This window comes from Diabrotica undecimpunctata, chromosome 7 (assembly GCF_040954645.1).
Source record: "Diabrotica undecimpunctata isolate CICGRU chromosome 7, icDiaUnde3, whole genome shotgun sequence".
Lineage (NCBI taxonomy): Eukaryota > Metazoa > Arthropoda > Insecta > Coleoptera > Chrysomelidae > Diabrotica > Diabrotica undecimpunctata.
In genome coordinates this window covers 151,314,886-151,336,453 of record NC_092809.1, presented here as the reverse complement: position 1 = coordinate 151,336,453, position 21,568 = coordinate 151,314,886, and the positions used below count along the sequence as shown (strand labels likewise).

General features: G+C 34.6%; 1 protein-coding gene across 1 annotated transcript in view; it reads right to left on the bottom strand.

Annotated features, from left to right (window-relative positions):
• Positions 1-21,568, bottom strand: part of heca (hdc homolog, cell cycle regulator) — an 821,779-nt gene that overhangs the window by 8,153 nt on the left and 792,058 nt on the right. The gene's annotated exons all lie outside the window — the stretch shown is intronic.

Below are 21,568 nucleotides of genomic sequence, written 5' to 3'. Positions count from 1 at the left end.
ACAGAAAGGCCTCTCGGATGCTCTATTTCCCAAGGTCTCCAAGATTAAAAATAAGTAAAATCTCCCCCAACGTTATGTCTGCGATTGCAGAAGGGTTTGGTGGGAGCTTGGAGGGTAAGGGAGGTACCTTCTTCAAGAGTTCTACCTTTTTTGATCTTCGAAAATGTGAAGGTGTTCTCATTTTCTTCCTCAAGCTGTTTGCTTTGCAAGTTGTAGAAGGCACAGTGGTAAAAATTTGAATTCAGTTTCGCCAGGTAGAAAATCGTATGATTTCTTTTGTTGGAAAGCGTTAAGTTGACGCGCTTTCATCCGCCGAGAAGAGTAAAACTATAACTGCAGAAATTTATTTCTTTCCCTCAGGAGCCTATAGGCCTTCCATACTAATATTTCCCTGAAAGCAAATGCAACATGGGTTTTTGGATAGCCTCGTGCCCGGTGTTGGGATGAGCTTAATAAAAAAAAGGGTGGATAGATGAGACATTATTTTTCTTATGGTTTAAGAAGTTTGTCGAGTATTCTAGAGCTTTAATGGATTCACTAGTTCTGTTTTTGCTAGATGGTCAGTCATCACATACGAAAAATCTAGACGTAATTAATTACGTGAGGGAAAATGTGGTGGAAATTTTATGTTTTACACCTCATTGCACGGATCGTCTACAGACCAGGCCTATGCATTAAGTGCATATTATGACGACGAAGTAAAGAAAGGGCTTATAACACATCCTGGAAGAGTAATAATATTTCAGAAAACGTCGTCCTTGTTTAGTGCCGCATATTTAAGAGTAGCTACAATGGCTACTGCTATAAATGCTTTTAAAAGCAACCGGCGTGTGGCCTGTGGATATGGTTATTTTTTCTGAAGTGGATTTTTTGCCATCAGTTACAAGTGATATAGAAACTAACCCAAGTAGACTTGAAAATCAAGTAAATCGTTTACCTATTGTACAGTCCATTAGAGGAAAAACTCCCGAGCTTCAATCAGAATCCCCCAAAGAAAGAGACTCAAGTTCGCAAGTCCCAAACCTATTGTAGCAGTGCCTTAAGCAAATCAATCCCGGAAACTCGTATCAAAAACAAGGGGCAAAACCGCCATTTTAACGTCTTCGCCTTACAAAACGGAGCTGGAATTGGCACAGGAAAAACGCAGTATGGGACGTCACCAAAGCTAATAGAAACAAACTTATGACGACAGAAATGGATTATCTGAGACGAAGCTGCGGTAGATCGAAACTGGAGAGAGTTAGAAACGAACAAATAAGAAACGAAATGAAAATGGAGCGAAATATAAATGATGACATAGAAAGAAAACAATTAATCTGGTTCGGACATGTTAAAAGAATGCCAGAGTACAGATGGTCTAGAAGAGTACTGGAATGGATCCCTCCTGAAAGAAGAAAGAGAGGACGACCACGGAGAAGTTGGCGCAACGATATTGATGAAGCAATGGCGGCAAGAGACTTAGAAGAGGCAACTGCTTATGACAGAAAAAGATGGAAATTGGGAGCGGAGAATCGACGACAGCCGTAATCAATCCGTTATTAAAAAAAAAACGCAGGATATGGAAATGTAACATCATCAAAATCAGCAAAAAGAAATATAGCTGATGATCAAACCAAATCACAGATGAGTAAAAAATCGAAATTGGAAAAACAAAAAAAAATCAGAAGACGAAGATAGTGACATGACTGTTTATACCGCGGTGACTTTTATTTAAGTTCCACAGAGGGGCCGATAATATGTTCCAGTTGCCATAAATGGGCTCAAGATTCATGTGCAGGTGTAAAAGATAAGGATAAAAAGGCAGTACTTGTATGCGAATTTTGTCAATAGGCTTTTCTTGGTTTCACAAATTTGTTTTAAATCCCAATTTAAACCTTAAGTAACCCATTTTGCCTACCTTTCCCCTGCCATGTTATTAATGTTGCTTTGAATATGCAACTTTTTACTTCTCTTTCGATCTTTAATATACATATGACGGAATTAAAGCACTTTCTCAAAACATCGTTCTTATATTTTAAAAACTGTTGTGTTAATTAAATCGTGTCATACAAAATACATAATGAGATAATATTTATTATAACAAGCACAACGCTGTTCCTGGAACATTTCCCTTTACTTCATATTACAGTTTTAGTTTCGACAAGTTCCAAATAAATTGCGACTTTAACTACTGGAGCAAAATTAAAACACTTACGGAAAGTTCTAAATCATATTAACGACCTTACAGAAATAGAACCCTTCTTTGCTCTACCACAGTAGCAAATTGGAATAAAGTAGAGGGAATTTTCATGTAATGAACCCGCCTAGAGAAAAACATATTTACTGCTATTGTAGGATCGTTAAGATGATTTGTTTACTGCCTTTCAAGGTATCATTTGCTACTAACTTTCACGGTATTAAATAACTCAAATTACTTAAGAGAAGAAATTTAGACGCCACTTTGTAGAACGCGAACGTCTGCCAGTCGAGATAATAAAAAAACAAATTACACGTTTACAAAAATGACAGCAGCAACTCTATCATTTTGTATTTTTGAATAAACTCAACATTATGTTGGCCGTAGGAAGTAAATATGTACAAAGAGCTCTTAGAAAGATTAAAATAAGCAATGCTTTTTGAAAAATTTTAGCTAAACTACCTTTTATTTTACTACAAGCTACTTTAAATAGATATACAGTGTGTAAAAGCCAAATGGAATAAATTCATTATTTAGGTTACTGTACATATTTATAAAAAATCCCGAAACACGTCAAATTTAAATTATAACTTGACATTCTTTAACGTGAAAATGCAACCCCTACCTTCAACCCCCTTAGAATGACAGGTACAACCCTCAATTTTTAAAATAGGAAGTATAGGCTTGTGATATATCGTTTGAAAGGTCTTTTCATTCTCCATTCAAAAATGTTGTCGCTTTCAAGTTTATTAAGATTAATTAAGATAAAATAAATTAAAATCATGTGGTTACCGAAATTCGCTACAATACAATCAAAAACTAAAATGTAATGCAAATCGTAATAAAATGTAGAACACGAAAAAGAACTATGAATGTTAATAAAGTAGATGTTCAAACTATTCACCGCGAATGTCTTTGCAACATCCTAATCTCAAATAAAACTGTCTTCTAACATTATTTAACATAACAGGCGTGATCGACCTAATCGCAAGCGTTATTCGTTCTTTTAAGTCATTTAAATCAGAAGGTTTAGTTTTGTACACATGGCTCTTCACATATCCCCATAAAAAGAAATCTAATAATGTAAGATCAGGTGATCGCGCTGGCCATTCAATCGATCCTCGTCTCCCTATCCACCGATTGGGAAATATTGTATCGAGGTACCGGACATTAAGTTGGTAATGTGGTGGTGCTCCATCCTGCTGAACCCATATCGTATTCGCTGGAACTTGAGGGTTTCCTGGATCATGATATAAATTTGCCTACGTGGGAATGACATAATTTTGAAGTAGTGCCAAATAATTGTTGCCATTCAAGTTGCCCTCAATGAAAAATGGACCAATGATATTGTTTCCTACAATCCCTGCCCAAACATTAACCTTTTGAGGGTATTGAGTGTGTTCTTCTCTCATCCAGTGAGGATTTTCCGTGGCCCAGTAGCGGCAATTTTGCCGATTAGCATGACCGTTAAGTGAAAAAGTACACTCATCAGAAAACATGACGTCTTCTAATTGGATAATATTTTTATCCAACATGTCCACAAAAAAAGTTCTCCTATCAAAATCGTCTTCCATGAGCTCCTGAGTAGGTATCATCTTATAGGGATGCAATTTATTTTCTTTTAATATGTTTACTATCGATGTATGGCTAGCATTGAATGTAGTGGATGTCTGTCTACTCGATGTATGTGGATTTTCCTGAAACTCAAGCAACACATCTAATTTGAGTTCATCACTCAGTGCATTGGCAGCTGCTTTTTTTTATCTGCCTTACATAACTAAACTCACGAAACTGCTTCTCTATTTTACTTATTGTTCCTTGGGATATAGGCGGTAAATTAGGAAATTTCTCATGAAATAGGCGAGTTACTTCCTGTTGTGTTCGGGTGTTATCTCCGTAACCAATCATTTAGTACCAACAGTAAAACTGTTATTTTATGCATTTCCGTTAATCTAACCATTTTTCAGAATTGAATTGAACGAACTTTCTACATAAATTAAAATACAGACAACTTAAATAAAAACAATTTACTAATGCGTGTTAAAACGTTGCCACGAAAATTCTTTTTTAATGGTTACCATCTAAAAACCACATTGCTATTGTTTTTGTTCACTTTCTCATTATCAAGACCTAAACATGAAATAAGTTTTGAGTATATTTTAGCGAATTTCTGTAACCACATGATTTTAATTTATTTTATCTTAATTAATCTTAATAAACTTGAAAGCGACAACATTTTTGAATGGAGAATGAAAAGACCTTTCAAACGATATATCACAAGCCTATACTTCCTATTTTAAAAATTGGGGGGTTGTACCTGTCATTCTAAGGGGGTTGAAGGTAGGGGTTGCATTTTCACGTTAAAGAATGTCAAGTTATAATTTAAATTTGACGTGTTTCGGGATTTTTTATAAATATGTACAGTAACCTAAATAATGAATTTATTCTATTTGGCTTTTACACACTGTATAAAAGTATAAAAAGGTAAGGTACTTATAAAGTCTGTTTACTATAATCACCCAGAGGCTATCAGTGGCGTAATTGAAGTCTACTAATGTTTTAAACAATACAAAAGTAAGTATATCTTTTGATTTAATTTGACATCCCTCACTTATGCCGACAATTTACACAGGTGTATCTGGCTGTCATGATTAGATATAGACTAGGCGGGATCTGTAGAAATTCATACCATAATGGACATTTTCCATAGGAAGCTATTTTTTTGCTGGAATCCCTTCAGGTTGTGCCCAATATCGATAATCACGATATGCGCCAGTCGCAAACCCTGTGCTAAATTTTTTATTTAACAAAATCTGAAAACAATTGAAAATTTCTCATTTTTTTGCTCCTATTTTCGTTTATAATTCGGAAAATATTGATCCTAGAGAAAAAATTATAGGAAGGTAAAAGTTTCGTTATTCAATTTTACACAATATGTCGTTAGCTAGAAATTGAAAATTTAATGTTTATTGCTAAAAAAATAGGAATAATTGGAAAAAAAAGTACAAAAAAATGAAGTTAATCCTTTAAATGTTTTCGACTTTCTAAACTTGACCCACAAGCTCCATATTCCGCCTAGAAAAACCTTTTAATATGTTAAATTTTAACCCGGTCGAATAGGTTTTGCATAATAATTTTGCAATCCAGCCTACTGGAAAAAAATCGCAAATCAATCAAATTTTTAGTAGGCTCTAAATAAAGCCCTCAGATAGTTGCAAATATTTTTTTACACATAAAGGAAGGCTCAAACTTTCAAACGCTTTTTATAAAATTCAAATCGGTTGACTAAGAGAGCTTAGAAATTTTTTTAAAGTTTTAAACATTTTTTTATATATATTAGGCTTATAAACAAATTGAATAACTTTACGAGCTTTAAACATATCAATTTCAAAATTTATATACTTAAAGAATGTTAAAAGACGCTTCTTAAAAAAAAAGATACATTCGGCTTACTGGTTGCCAAAATAATGAAGGTCAAAGTTGGCATACATTTGCCGTCTAAGCATAAGTGATAGAGGGCTCGTTTTTAAACAAATACCCTCGTCTTGTCAAGTACTTGTTATATGAAAAGTTTTACGTAATGCGCTTTATGGCCACATCCATAAAAAAGACAAATAAAAAACCGTTTTCGCGTAAAATGTCGCTCGGATTGCATGAGAGGTGGTGGTGGGGGACATTCACTCGAAATGTGAATCGGCGAGTTCAAAATCATAGCGCGCGCTAAAAATTGCATTATCTCGGCTTCTTGTTAACCAATTTTGCTTTTTTTTTAATCGATGTCTCGGACCACAAGGATTTCAAATATCATATTTTCAAATACCATTTTTAATTGCAAAATTGGGAAATTTGCAATAAACCATTGTATGTCAAACAAGTAATTGCATTTTTTCTTCATGCATATTTTTTGAGCTTGTAATTTATACATTGAAGTAAATTGTTACTTTTAGTAAATATGGAATATGGAGCTTGTGGGTCAAGTTTAGAAAGTCGAAAACATTTAAAGGATTAACTTCATTTTTTCAACAATAAACATTAAATTTTCAATTTCTAGCTAACGAAATATTGTGTAAAATTAAATAACGAAACTTATAACTTCGTATAATTTTTTCTCTACGATCAATATTTTCCGAATTATAAACGCAAATAGGAGCAAAAAAATGAGAAATTTTCAATTTTTTTCAGATTTTGTTAAATAAAAAATTTAGCACAGGGTTTGCAACTGACGCATATCGTGATTATCGATATTGGGCACATCCTGAAGTGATTCCAGCAAAAAAATAGTTTCCTATGGAAAATGTCCAATCCAAAACAGATCCCGCCTAGACTAATATTGAATGTGATACTAGTAAAGAGTTTCCGACATTTTTCTATTTTTCCGGCAGGGATTCTCAATGTTAAGACAATTTTAGAATACGGGTTGGGTTTAGAATAAATATCAATTATTTACAACGTAAAAGCAAACACCCTGTGTTGAACTGTTTATATATGTGTATATTTTTTTATTTTTCTGTTAGAAAAGTTTTGTTGTAAAAAACTTAGCATTTTATGTGTCTTGTAAAACACACTTTGTGCCACATTACATTTATGTAGCTAGTAAGAATTGCAACTACGGAGAATTTATCGATCGTATACCGCCTGCGGAACCATAAAAATTCATGGGCATCATCCCATAACTTCCAAGAACTCATTCAATTTTTTTTCAGTTAAGTCTTCGTTGCGGGCCCAGATGGCGCGAGTCATTTCCTCCGATATCGTTTAGCTTACGTCTTCCGAAACGCTGTTAGACACGGCGATAACACTGAAAGGACATTTTCAGCGACATCTTTGATCATTTTCCGATTGGCAACTCTGAAGGATAATATCCGGTGAACATTTAATAAGGTGGCCAGGACCGGACGTAATAACCCGCCTTGAGTAAACAAACGTCCCGCGTGGAGATTGTTGTTCGAGGTTTGTTACAGGCGCGTGTGTCGGGAATCTTTGAAGGGGTTTAAGATAATCTCACCTATACAAGCACTAAGCGATTTATACACTTGTTATACTAGTTTCATAACATAAGCGGACGTTATTAAAATTGATATTGCCCCTTATATTTAGAAAGGCCTAGAAGGAGAGAACTAATGAATATTTATATTAAATAAGTGATGGATTCGAAACGCGTTAGAAAATGCAAAATAAATATTAAATTCAATAGATCAGAAATACCTCAACATCATGAACCCACAGCCTTTTAAATTATACTCTTTTATTAAACTACATAAACCAGATCACCCAATAAGACCTGTAGTTTTTTTATATACAGCTCCGTCATATAAACTATCAAAAAAATTGTTAGAGATTATTTTAGAACACATTAAATTTTTAGCTCAATTTACCGTAAAAAATACAATCATCATCATCATCATCATATAGCCTCAAGAGTCCACTGCTGAACATAGGTCTCTTCCTCATGTTTCCAACCCCGTCTATCTTGCGCCGCTCTCATCCAGTTTTTATTGAGTCTTCTTAAATCGTCAGTCCATCTTGTAGGTGGTCGACCGACGCTTCTCTTGTCTTCAATTGACCTCCATTCCAATAACCTCTTTGTCCATCGCCCATCTGTCATTCTGGTTATGTATCCTGCCCATCTCCATTTTAGTCTGGCTATCTTCTGGATGATGTCAGTCACTCCGGTTCTTCTCCTGATGTCTTCGTTGGTTATTCTGTCTCGCAGAGTTATTCCTAACATGGACCGCTCCATTCTTCTCTGCGTGACTCTCAGTTTGGTAGCTGGTGCTTTTGTTAAGGTAAGTGTTTCTGCTCCGTACGTCAAGACTGGGAGGACGCACTGATGAAAGACCTTTCTCTTTAGGCATGTGAGCAGCTCACTTTTAAAAGTTTCTCTCAGTTTTCCAAATGCTGCCCACCCAAGGCCGATTCTTCTCTTCAGTTTATGAGTCTGGTTATCCCTGCCAATCATAATTTCATGTCCCAGGTATTTATATCTATCTACGAGTTCTATTTCTTTCCCACCAATACTGATGTTCTGGTTAAAAGAACAAAAAATACAATAGAACTAATTAATAAAATAAAACATTTGCAATTACCTAACAACTCAAAATTAATGTTATTTGACGTCAAAAACCTTTTTCCTAGTATTCCTGCTGCAGAGAAACTTTTGTTCAAGTAAAAGACCTTTTAGACCATAATATTACAAATCCAGTCCAACGCAGACAGTGTAAGATTAGGCAGGACCAAGTAGGGTACCGAAATATACACAGTCAAATTCGTAAAGAAATTATAGCGGCGAAGGAGATCAGGATGACTACACTTTGCACCGAGGCTGAAAACCTATATAAACTCGGCGACAGCTTCAATGTTCACAAGAAAATTAAGGAAATTGCTGGTGTCTTCGAGAAAAAACAAGTCACTGGTATACATAATGACCAAAATGAACTAATAACGGACCCTAGCGATATACTTAATACTTGGAAATTGTACACAGCCAATTTGTTCAATGATGACAGAACACAAAAACCACCACAACTGGGAGAATATTTGTATGGCCCAAGTATTTTGAAAGCTGAAATTGTACACGCTATCAAACTATTAAAAAGTAACAAAACCTCAGGACCACATGATATGTACGCAGAAACAATCAAGTTACTTAATGAAGAAAACCTAGACATTATTATCAAGCTCTTTAACGACATTTACGCAAGGACCACCGACTAATAAGCCTAATGAGTCACTTTTTAAAACTTTTCCTGAGAATAGTGCACACTAGATTGTTTAAGAAATGTGAAGAGGTCAGTGGATGGAGTCAGTTTGGTTTCAAATATGGACTTGGCACGAGAGAGGCGATCTTTAGTATGCAAACATTAATACAGAATTGTTTAGATCAAAAAAATGATGTTTTTGTCTGTTTCATCGATTATGAAAAAGCATTCGATAATGTAAAACACGAATTGATGATAAAATACCTACAAGAGTTGGGATTGGACGACAAGGATATAAGAATTATAGCCAATCTGTATTGTAACCAGACAGCAACAGTACGTCTTCAAAATTTCAAAAAAACAGAAGATTTCTCCATTAAAAAAGGAGTCAGGCAAGGTTGTATACTGTCTCCAATGCTGTTCAATTTATACGTAGAAAAAGCCTTCGCAGAAGCAGTGGCAGACTCTAATAAGGGTATTAAAGTTAACGGCATATTTATTAATAACATCAGGTATGCCGATGATACAGCCATAGTGGCAGATAACATCGAAGATCTTCAATGCCTTGTAAATGATCTAACTCTTGCAAGTGAAGGTCGGGGTTTGAAAATAAATATTAAGAAGACAAAAACAATGATTATAAGTAGAAATGATTACCCCAACGCAAAGATATATGTCTCTGGAGAAGAAATCGAACAGGTCAGGCAATTTAAATACTTGGGTTGTTTACTGAACGAGGGTTGGGACCCCGAGAATGAAATAAAGAGCAGAGTTAAAAAAGCCAGAAATGCTTTTTTGAGGCTTCGTAAGTTTCTGACTGATCGCAAATTGCTGAACCTCCGATACAAGATGCTTAAGTGTTACGTGTGGCCTGTTCTCTTGTACGGAATGGAAGCATGGACGTTAGTTTGAAATGTGGTGCCTGCGTCGAATGCTTAGAATATCATGGACGGACAGGGTCAGAAATGGCAACTGTTTAGGTATGTAAAAAGTAAGAAGACTGCATACTTGAGATACATATTACGAGGAGAAATATAAACTTTTCAGCAACTGATACTCGAAGGGAAGATAGATGGTAGGAGAGGTCTGGCATGTAAACAAATGTCATGGCTGCGCAATATTCGACAATGGACAGGAATCCACAGCTTTGAAATGCTTCGTAATGCTGCTAAATACAGAATTATTTAATCCTGACTATTTAACATCTCACCTGATAAGACGATGTACGGTGGACGCCTACGCAGAAATGCACGGCACCTTAAGAAGAGGAAGATTACAAATCCAATCATTACGTCTGAACTTTTACATCTTCTTGAAATTTGGAGGACTTATAATGGGTAATACTCTAAGCCCATTGCTATCAGATATTTTTATGGACCATCTAGAAACAAGGATTTCAAAACATCCCATATTCAAACAGTTTTTGTATTGATGGAGATACGTAGACGACGTATGTTTTACAGGAAGTAAGAGACAACTTGACCAATTCCTATCGTATATTTACTCACTCCATAGTCATATTAAATTCACAATAGAAACAGAACAGAATCAAACCATAAATTTTTTAGATACAAAAATTATCAGACTTAAAAGTAAACATGAGTTCTCAGTATTTCATGAACCTACCCATACTGACACGACTATACACAATTCATCATCCCATCCTACACAACATAAATCTGGCGGAAACAGCTGTAGTGATAATCATTTAAAATATTTTTTGTGGAAGTGCTCAGTGTCTTATTATTAGAATATCTATATTGCTTAACTTGTCTAAACATTATTTTAGGAATCTCTGGTCTTCGTTTGCTAGCAGTTTCTGGAAACCCTATATAAGCCGTCTGGAAGTAGTTCCTTGTCTCCGTTGTTTTAAATGTCTATTCTATGATTTCTTCTCGAAAGGCTGACACGGTTACGTTGATGTTACATTGGGGATTATCAGCTGTGTCATAGAAACTGTGCTATCAAAAATTTTCAATCGGAGTATAGTGAAGAATATTCTAGGAAATGTTTTCGTCAGTACTCAATTTTTACTTAAAAAATGATTACTATAATGGGAGAACATATTACCTGTAAGTGAAACTGAAAAAAGTAACAATTTGTACCTAAACAAGCAAACATTTTTATTCCAAATAAAGTATATTAATATTTACAATCCTGTAAAAACCGTAACAGCATCAAATTACTAGGTAGCCTTTTAATAACAGCTCAGTTCTTTAAGAAAAACTCATAAATCCCTATTTAACTTTCTTTCTCCGATGTAGCGGCCAAGACGTTTCAAAGTCGACTCTTAACGAACTGTAGATAAACTTTTTTAAGAACAAAAAAGAATCACATGAAACGTCTTCAATAAATATTAACTTAAAACTCATTTCAACTACTTGAACGGTCATTATACGCTGACAGAAAGTATATTAAAAATATCTTAAACCTTACGAGATATTATTAAATTGCGATGTTGATTCTCGGACGTTGTGTTTTTTTCGTTGGAAACTTTCGAATGAAATGAACAATTATCAAAACAAAAATGTCAATATGAAGACTGAAGAGACATAATATTTAATCTAAATATCAGTCTAAATAAGAATGATAATCTGTATGATGATATAATGGAGTATCGTTGACTAATCCAAAAAATTGGGACAACTTAGTAAACTTAACACGTTCACTGCCACGTTGGTCCCATAGCACCGACACTAATACTTCTCAGAAGGCCACATTGGTCCGATAGTGCCAACATATATTTTGCCTGACCAGGCTATGTTGCTCTCATAGAGTCAAACACATTTTTTAATAGCTACTGGGCTGTTTGTTCATATTTAAACTACACTCGCGATCATAAAATCCGGGTCACCTTGAAAATTTCAAGTTTCTTGAATATTTTTGAATCTGGAGCAGTAATAACCTTTGTTTTTAAGCTAATGTATTTTTTATTTGTCATTAATGTTTGTTTTGAAAGAAAAAAAAACGGTTTTTTTTATTGTTTTTATTGAAAAAGCAGAAAACAAACCAAATTGTTGAAACAGACTTACGAAAGAAAAAATGAAAAATGCACAACGTAGTAAAACATCAGTGGAATTTCAATGACTAATATCGTATATTGCCTCCCCTTGCTCTTATAACCTCTTGCAGACGACGGGGCATATTCTCAATTTTTCTCTGGATTACATGTTGAGGTATGTTATTCCACTCTCTCACTAACAGATCCTTAAGCTCCTATGCGTTGTTAGGAGGAGGTGTATGGGTTTGAATACGTTTTTTCAAATCGTCCCAGAGATGTTTGATGGGATTCAGGTCCGGAGACCTAGCTGGCCAGGGTAACCTCGTAATTCTAACCTCGTCCAAGTATTGCATACTGATCCTGGCAACGTGCGGTCGCGCGTTGTCCTGCATAAAACGGCGTCTTCTCCAAGCCCTGCCATTGTGGGCATAACATGTTCTTCCAGAATCTCCGTAATGTATCTTCGTGCAGTTAAGGACTCATTTTCGATTAAGGGCAATTCTGTGCGGAAGTCGGAAGATACACCTCCCCAAGCCATGACCGAGCCTCCATCAAATGGCATTCTTGGAGCAATGCAAGCTTGTGAAAATCGTTCACCGGTTCTCCTCCAAACTCTTACACGCCCATTGGATCCAGTTAGGCAGAAACGGGATTCATCTGATTATAACACTTTGCTCCAATCATTAATTCCCCAATGCGCGTATTGTCGAGCAAAAGCTAGTCGTGCAACTCGATGGGCCCGGTCAAGTGGCGGTCCTGTAGCCATTACCCGAGAAGATAGTCCAGAAGAACGAAGTCTTCTCCTGACTGTTGCAACGCTAACATTGCCATTTCGTACTTCCTGTAGGCAATTTCGATGGATAACCGCAGTTGAGGTCCGGTTTCGTAAAGCCTAAAACACAACAAAACGGTCATCTCGTGCCGCGTTCGTTCTTCTTCGTCCAGAGCCAGGTCCTCTGGTTAGCAAACTCATCTCCTAAAAGCGTTGAAGCACTCGTTGAACCGTAGAAAGGCTTACGCTAACAGTTCTTGCGACTTGCCGTTGAGTGTGACTGTCTTCCGCAAACGCAACAATCCGTGCCGTTTCAACAACAGTCAAGGCATTTTTGGCAAAAAACAACAATAATAAACACTAATAATGGCACTTATAAATACCAATGGCGGCAATAATAAACGTTTGTTTGTTGCGTTTGAACAGAAAGTCGAAGCACAAATGAGATTTAAAACAAGCGGCAGTTACAGGTACCGTTCATTTTGGGAAGTGTACAGTTTTCCGCGCAATCGGCGTTATTGGAATTCTTTGTTACAAAGGAAACCGCTAAGCTGACAACAATTCTCAGAAACATGCATTAGTTTGTATTTGTGTTATTATTATTTACGATAAAGCTCGTTAAAAATGAAATAACGGTGATTTTCAAGGTGACCCGGATTTTATGATCGCGAGTGTATATATACGAGTACAGAAATGGACCAATATGGCCTAGAGGCTATATGCATCACATACAATTTCTTAGATCTTTCCGCAATGAGAAAACGCATTGAGGAAACTCACTTTTTTCTGATAAAACTTAAAACACGTTAAAACACGTTATTGAAATACTGAAATATGGGTTATGTTATGTGCCATCGAACTAACGGCGCAAGAGAGAACTAACTTAACACACTGGGCCTGGTAACCCGATTAAACCAACGAATTTTTTAAATGATGGCGTACTAGTGCTAAATGTAAAATATGCTTGACATAACTGTATATTTCCACTTATAAATCATAGTTTTTAAAATCTTTTTGTCACACAAAACCATCAAGCAAAAAGACAGAAGAGGGAATGTAAAGGTAGTGGGGGCAAAAATATTGTTAGACGGGAAGTGCCATTTGGAGAGGCCACATTAAACAAGGAAAGAGAGTCTCTTTCCTTGGTTAAGAAATCAAATTTAGTTGGGTTATGTTACTGTTTGTCCCAACTGTCACATTAAAGCTTATTTATATTGAAGTTTTTTAACAATTGTGTCACATTTTAGACTATTATCGTTATTATTTAATTAAAACTTTCTAGTCTAAGACACATTTTGAAAAATATTTTATAGCTACTGCTTTATGACCTTATAAAAAAACATGAAATATTTTCCTAACCCCTACACCACTGTATGATTATTGTGAAGTGTCGTAAAATTTAAATTTGGCGCCTTTGCATTTCCGGATGTGTCCGCCATATTAAGAGGCCACTTCTATGAATTTTGGTCTCCTTTTCATAACGATTAAATTCCCTCTTTGTCTTTTTGCTCGATGCACAAAACAGAAATAATAAAATGTTTGTGTCTTTCATTGTATTTAAAAATATTTTTTATATAATTGTTTTGTGTTGTATTAGTACAATTAAACTTAAAAATTAATAGTAAACTTACCGAACTTCCAGCCTAAACACCGTCGATTATCACTGTGCCAAGCTTTCGATATCCTCTCTGATGTCTTCTTCAGAGCTTCCGGGGTCTCAGTCTCCTTAGCTTCTAGAGTACACTGTTTACTAATCAATAATGTTTATTATTCACTAATCAATAATGCAGTGAACAGTGTAGTGTATGTGAGCTCAGGAGACCGAGACTCCGGAACTCTTGAAGAAGACATCAGAGCATCAGAGAGAATGTCGAAAGCTCGGCGCAGTTATAATCGTCGTGCTTGAACCCAAAACCACGTAGCTCAGCAAACCAAGATTGTGCTCATCCATTCATTCGTATCATCTTTAATGTTACGCTTTACAGCAGCAGCATGTTCAAGCGATCAGATATAAATTGTAACACAATCTCTTTCCAAGAATTTTCAGTAACCTTTATTGGTTTCATCATCTGTTCATCATATATATTATGACAAGGATTTCTTTAACTTTTCTTATCAGTAACCGATTGCTTTTTTAAAAACTACATTTGGCATTGTTATCAACATTCAAGTATGAGTCAGATTACGTTCTCAGATATAAACATTTTTTATAGTGTCTTCGTTCATTTTTTGTTTCCTAGTAGAAATCACAATAACTAATATCACTAACACAATATATAGAACTGGAATAATACCTAGGGAATGGCTCCGTTCGACCTTTATACTACTGCCAAAAAAGGCAAATACAAGGGAATGCAGCGAATATCGTACGATAGCTTTGATGAGTCATGCTCTAAAACTGTTCCTGAAAATAATCCATAATAGGATCTATAGGAAATTAGACGTAGACATCAGTAACACTCAGATGGGATTCAGAAAAGGGCTGGGTACAAGGGAGGCTCTGTTTGCAATGAACGTTCTCTCACAGAGATGCTTAGACATGAACCAAGAAATTTACACCTGCTTTATTGATTTCGAAAAGGCCTTTGACAAAGTACAACATGAACCACTAAGACAAATTCTAATAAAGAAAAATATAGACAGCCGAGATATTCGAATTATATGCAACCTATATTGGAATCAAACAGCAAATGTGAAGGTTGAGGGTAGGCTAACAGAAGAAATTCAAATCCGTCGAGGAGTCCGGCAGGGATGCATCTTGTCGCCACTTTTATTTAATCTGTATAGTGAAGCTATTTGTGAACAAGCACTCGAGGAAGAAGATCTTGGTCTGATAATAAATGGTGAGACGATCAACAATATAAGGTATGCTGACGATACGGTTCTCCTAACGGGAACGCTAGTAGAACTACAACATCTCGTTCAAAGTCTCAATATATACTGTAACAGTTACGGCTTGAAAATTAATTTGAAAAAAACTAAATTTATGGTAATCACGAAATCAAAGAACATCAGAGCTAATCTTGTAATAGACAATACAACGATTGAGCGTGTGTCCTGTTATAAATATCTAGGTGCTTGGATCACAGACGATACTGATCAAACAAAAGAGATTAGATGTAGAATAGAAATCGCTAGATCAGTCTTTAATAGAATGCGCAAACTCTTTTGCAATCGTGATATCAATATAAAGTTACGAATACGAATGCTGCGGTGTTATGTCTTTTCTACCCTGTTGTATGGAGTAGAGGCTTGGATACTAAAACAGTTGACCACAAAAAACATCGAAGCTTTCGAGATGTGGTGCTATAGGCGCATTCTCAGAATATCATGGATGGACCGCGTCACTAATACGCAAGTACTCCAAACTTTAGACAAAAGATGCGAAATTCTAAATGAGATAAACACTAGAAAGATGGAATACTTGGGGCACATTGTGAGAGGTGAAAAGTACGAACTTTTAAGAAATATCATACAGGGCAAAATTAAGGGCAAAAGAAGTGTGGGAAGAAGAAAAATATCGTGGCTTCGTAATCTACGTGAATGGTTCGGGTGTAGTTCGATTGAACTTTTTAGGCGCGCTGCTAACAAAGTCGCAGTGGCCATGATGATTTCCAATCTCCGCTAGGAGTGGCACGAGAAGAAGAAGTAGAAATCACAATTTTTAGGTTAGACTTATTCTAGAATTATTATCAGTGTTTTAACAATGTTTCATTATTTCCTACAGCTTAGATCTCCTTCGGTTTTCTAATTGGTTTCCAATATTAAAAATTGTTTGGTTCCATTTTTAACTTATTACACTCTTATTTTCTACCACCATTATCTGCATTTTTATTGTGTTATTTGTCCACTTTTAATATTTCATTATATATTTCTATTATATATAAAAGCAATTTAAAGTTTCTTATTAAAGCTTTATTCGTGAAAATAATAAATTGTTGAAGTTCTCCTTTCCAAGTTTTTTTATACCGTACAACGGCATTGGCCTAGACAGCCCAAATTACCATTATCACGACCATTGATCGCTGTTGGGCCAATTTAGTTATAAATAAATATACACTTTTTAGTGTGAAACAAGATTTTTGCGTGACGTTGGTAATAAAAGGGTGCTGGCATTTGGACAAAATTATCAATAAAGTCTAGCAAAAACACTGGTTTTAAATTATATACTTGGTAACGTTTAATTTCTTATGATGTTTATTTTTTATTTTAAGGAAAATTTGTTACATTAATTACATTATAGTACTCCTATTATTAATAAGCAGGATTTTTAGTATAGATTTTTAACTACAAGAATGTATATATAACTTCCTAACATCTGTAGATATTTGCAAATAATTTTACATAGCAAACGAAAAAAAAAATAAATAGATAAATCAGTGAGAAGAAAATTTTGGTTAAAGAACAATCTAGTAAATATTTACATATATATGCAAGGATCTACTTCCGTATTCTGAGTGTTAAGTGTTAAGTGAAAGTTGCAAAACTGGTCAATATTCGTTTAGGAGATGGTGCGTAAAGCAAAAGCAGAATAATTTTGAATGCTGATGTAGAGTTTTTGTACTGTATTATGAAACCTAAATAAAATTTAGGGGGGGGTATATGGAGAAGGAGATGATAAATTAGATAAGAACTAGCAAAGAAGTTATAATAAAAAGAATGGCTTAGCTCAAAAGAACACAGAGACACAAAACCTCAAGCAAGAATTCGGGCTAGCCTCACTACACTAGAATTTGGCTTTGAGATAAGGGGAAAAGAGATCTTTTAACCAAAAGAATACAATATAATACTGCACCTGAAAATCTGAAACTATAAAAGGGGTAAGATAAGAGAATATACAGAGATGCCTAGGAAAATACTGAAATGGGCGCCAGCTAATTTCTGAAGGAAATTAACGAAAAAATAAATGAAGTTATGAACAACAAGGAATAAAGTACTATTGATATAATACCCTGTAATAATGTTTAAAAACCGAAAAGACACTATTGACCTTGTTCTGCTATATTATAACTGTAAGCAGGAACTGAAATAAAAGCAAAACTACTTGTAACAAATATATTTATAATATTAACAACTAACAAAACTCACCTATATATATATATATATATATATATATATATATATATATATATATATATATAAATATATATATACATATATATATATATATATATATATATATATATATATATATATATTGTTATGTTTCTTCTTTCCCAACCAAAGAAAAATAAATAAAAATATCCATCGGAATAAAATTTTAAGATATCAATAGAAACAAATTGTATATAGTAATTTAAGATAAGATTTAGTGTAGATAAGAATATAAATTTGTTTGGCAAACGACCTTTTTCCGTTTCAAACAAAATTATCAAAAAAACCTTTGTTTAGAATTAGAAGACATTTTACCTGTGAGTTAATCTTTTTCATTGTTTGTATAGTCGAGTATTAAATGACCATATTCTAATCTTTTGAAATATGTATAAATGATGTATTGAAAAAACCAATTTTAAAGTAAGCTATTTAGTTTTTCTCTGAAACCGAAATTAGGCTTTTCCAAAATCATGGTAAACACAATTTGAGCTTTTTGATTGGACGGTCGTTTTTAAATGGGAATTTGGGAGTCGATCATGAGACAGGAGAAGTCAGTCATATTTTGGTCATCGAAAAGGAAACAGTCGTTTGTCTCAAGATAGGGTGTGGTTCGTGAGTTTGGATACCGGCGTAACGAAAAGAAGTGAATAGTTTGAAGAAGGAGATAACAAGTAGATTAAAAGAGGTCCTTGTATCTACCGTGGGCATTTTATAAAGTATATGTGAAAGTATTCTTACGGCATCAAGTTGACAAAAGGAGGTCCTGGTGTCATAAATAAGTAGCGGAGTTTGGAGAAGTGAATCAGGTGTTTTTTGTGTAGTCTGCAGGAAGTTTGCAGAGACGTTAAGAAGGAGCCGAGGTGCCAAAGAGGGGAGATCACATCTTTGAGGAGACTGGACTTTTCTGGGTATGTTCCAACATACAACTCAAGAAGAAAATAAACTGTAAATGTTTGTACAATTGAATTTTATATCTGTGAAGGATCGTTTCGACATCATGGTCATTAGCATTCAAATTTAAGAACTGAGGTTTTGTTAGGCTAATCAAAAGTTTAAAGTTTTGTGGTTTCTTTTTTCAAGTAAAGAAAATTTTAAGTAAAATTGGTTTTTCACGTAATATAAATGTATGTAGCTTTATAATCTTATTATCATAATAATTTGATTTATTTTCTTGTATGCTGATTGATAAGATAACGACAGAATTTAATAATTGTTTTATTCGTTCATATAAAATAAAGAAACGTAAATCTTTGTAATATAATATATTTGTATTCTTATCCTTTCTTCTCTATCCCGATAGAAGACAACTAGAAAATCTTTTGAATCCATCGAACACAGGTAATATAAGGATTATTTTACTTTTGATAACAAATAAGTTATAATTCTTTTTTATTGGCTCAATAAACTAAGTTTGAACTCAAAATAAACAATCATAACAATATATATATATATATATATATATATATATATATATATATATGTATATATATATATATATATATATATATATATATATATATATATATATATATAGAAAATATAATTACAGTAGTGGGGCTACGGTATGCGAGGACCAAAAAGCCACGACAAAATGAAATATCCCCACTACTGGGCCAAACGAAAAGTGTATTAGTCAGTTAGTTAGTTAGCCAAACGAAATCTTAACACTAAGGTTAGTTACTAAAGTTAAATCCTAGATAGGTAAGGTAGGGAATATAAATACTAAAAAAAAACCGTGACGGTTATACAAGAGAAACTACCTTACCTAACAAATATGCGACTAATATGTGTCGAAGCAGCTAAACACCAGATCTATGTGTAAGTGTTATGCTTACACATAGATGCTGGGAGATATCTAAAGTGATCACGTGTGATGAGTATGGCCAACAGACTCGGAAAGATATATATATAATTTTAAAAAACCTGATACATAAATTTCTTCCCTGGATGTTCGGGGAAAATATTAAATCCAATCCCAGATTTTCTACCCGATTTTAAGACAAAAAAAATGCCGGTTAAGGCTTGGAGAAATACACCTCTCTGTGTGAGGTGTTGGCCAAAACTGACTTTAGCCGAGCACCTCTTGATCACTTCAGTTTGCGCATCGTATCGTCTATTGCCCATAAACGTTTGATAAACGGGATTCTGTAGGGTGTTAGGATTTTAATAATAAATTATATTAATTAATTATATGTTAGCAGTTGTGACTGCTACAATTACCAGTACCACAAACAAAAGTTAGCATTTTATGTTGGGATCATATTAGATCATTTAAATTCAAACACAAAAAGTAAACTGCATTGAACACATAAACAAGGGAGACAAGATATGGAATATATCATTATCAGTTGGAGCTACAGCCCTTCGTGAGCCTTGGCCTGCCGTAAAACATTCTTCCATCCTTCCCTGTCGAGTGTCTGTCTTCTCCATCCTCTTACTGTAATCTCCCTTAAATCGTACTGCACATCGTCCAGATACTTGAATTTAGGTCGCCCCCTTCTTCTTCCGACAGGCCTATTTACCATGGTTATTTTAGCAGAATCGGTTTCATCCATCCGCATAACGTGTCCCACCCATCTTGGGCGGTTTATTTTGATGATTTTCATGATATCTGCATCACCAAAAACTCTATAGAGTTCGAAATTATATCGCCTTTACCAAAGACCCTGTTCGTTAACTCTGTCATATATGGTCCTTATTACTTTTGTTTCAAAGATTCGTAGTAACTCTCGAGTCATCATTGCCCATGTTTTTGATCCGTAAGTGAGCACTGGGCGTATTATTGTTTTATAAAGTTCGCATTTTGTTGATCTTGACATACCACGTATGTTCTTTTTCTTATTTCTTTGAATGTGTTGTTTTTGCAGTCAACCAGTGACCCTAAGAGGCAGAGTTCTATTTTTTGTTACACCTCTAAATTATTTTATTTCGTTCTTGATATAGCCGACATATATTTAGTTTTCTGCGTGTTAATCAGATGCCCGATGTTTTCTGCGGGGTTTTTAATACTGTGAAAACTTTAACTGCTTCATTTCGGGTTCTTCCAATAATCACGATATCATCAGCATATGCCATTATTTGTCTACTACGGATATAATATACCGTTGAGTTATCTCTCATAACTTTTGCATAATAGCGGATCTCCATGGCGTGGTCATCTGTTAGTTGTAAATGATTTTGAAAGATCCCCTTGTACCCGCACTTTACATTCAATTTTCCCCATTGTCATTTTAGTTAATTCTACCAATCCTTTTTTTGATTCCAAATTCGATCATAGCCGAATATAATTGGGGTTTTTTAACAGTATCGTAAGCTAAAAATTTAAGAAGATGTAATATGTCGTACTCCGTCGTTTTTTCTAATATTTGTCTGATCGATGATATGTGGTCAATTGTAGATCTGTTTTTCAAAAAGCCTCTTTTGTAGAACTCTATTATATTGTCAGTATACTGTGCCAGTCGTTTGTTAAGTATCAGGGACACAATTTTGTATGCCGTATTAAGAAAGGAAATCTCTTGTAACGTTATAACGTTAAATCTATTGTAACGTTATGTTTGTTATTTTTATTTTAATAATTATTAATGGCAGTTAATAACAATTATGTGGCACACATGAAACGAATAATTTTCTATGTCTTACTTCAGTCGACAAACGTGATATGTCAGTTGGCAACTCTGAAAAGGCATGCTTGGATTGAAAATTCATTTATAATATTAAATCTTCTCTGGGGTAGGGTAATTTTTAAATAATATCCAGTGTCTTTTTATGATTTCAAATTTGACTTATACTATTCATACATAACCTCTTTCGCATATGTTTCTTTTTTT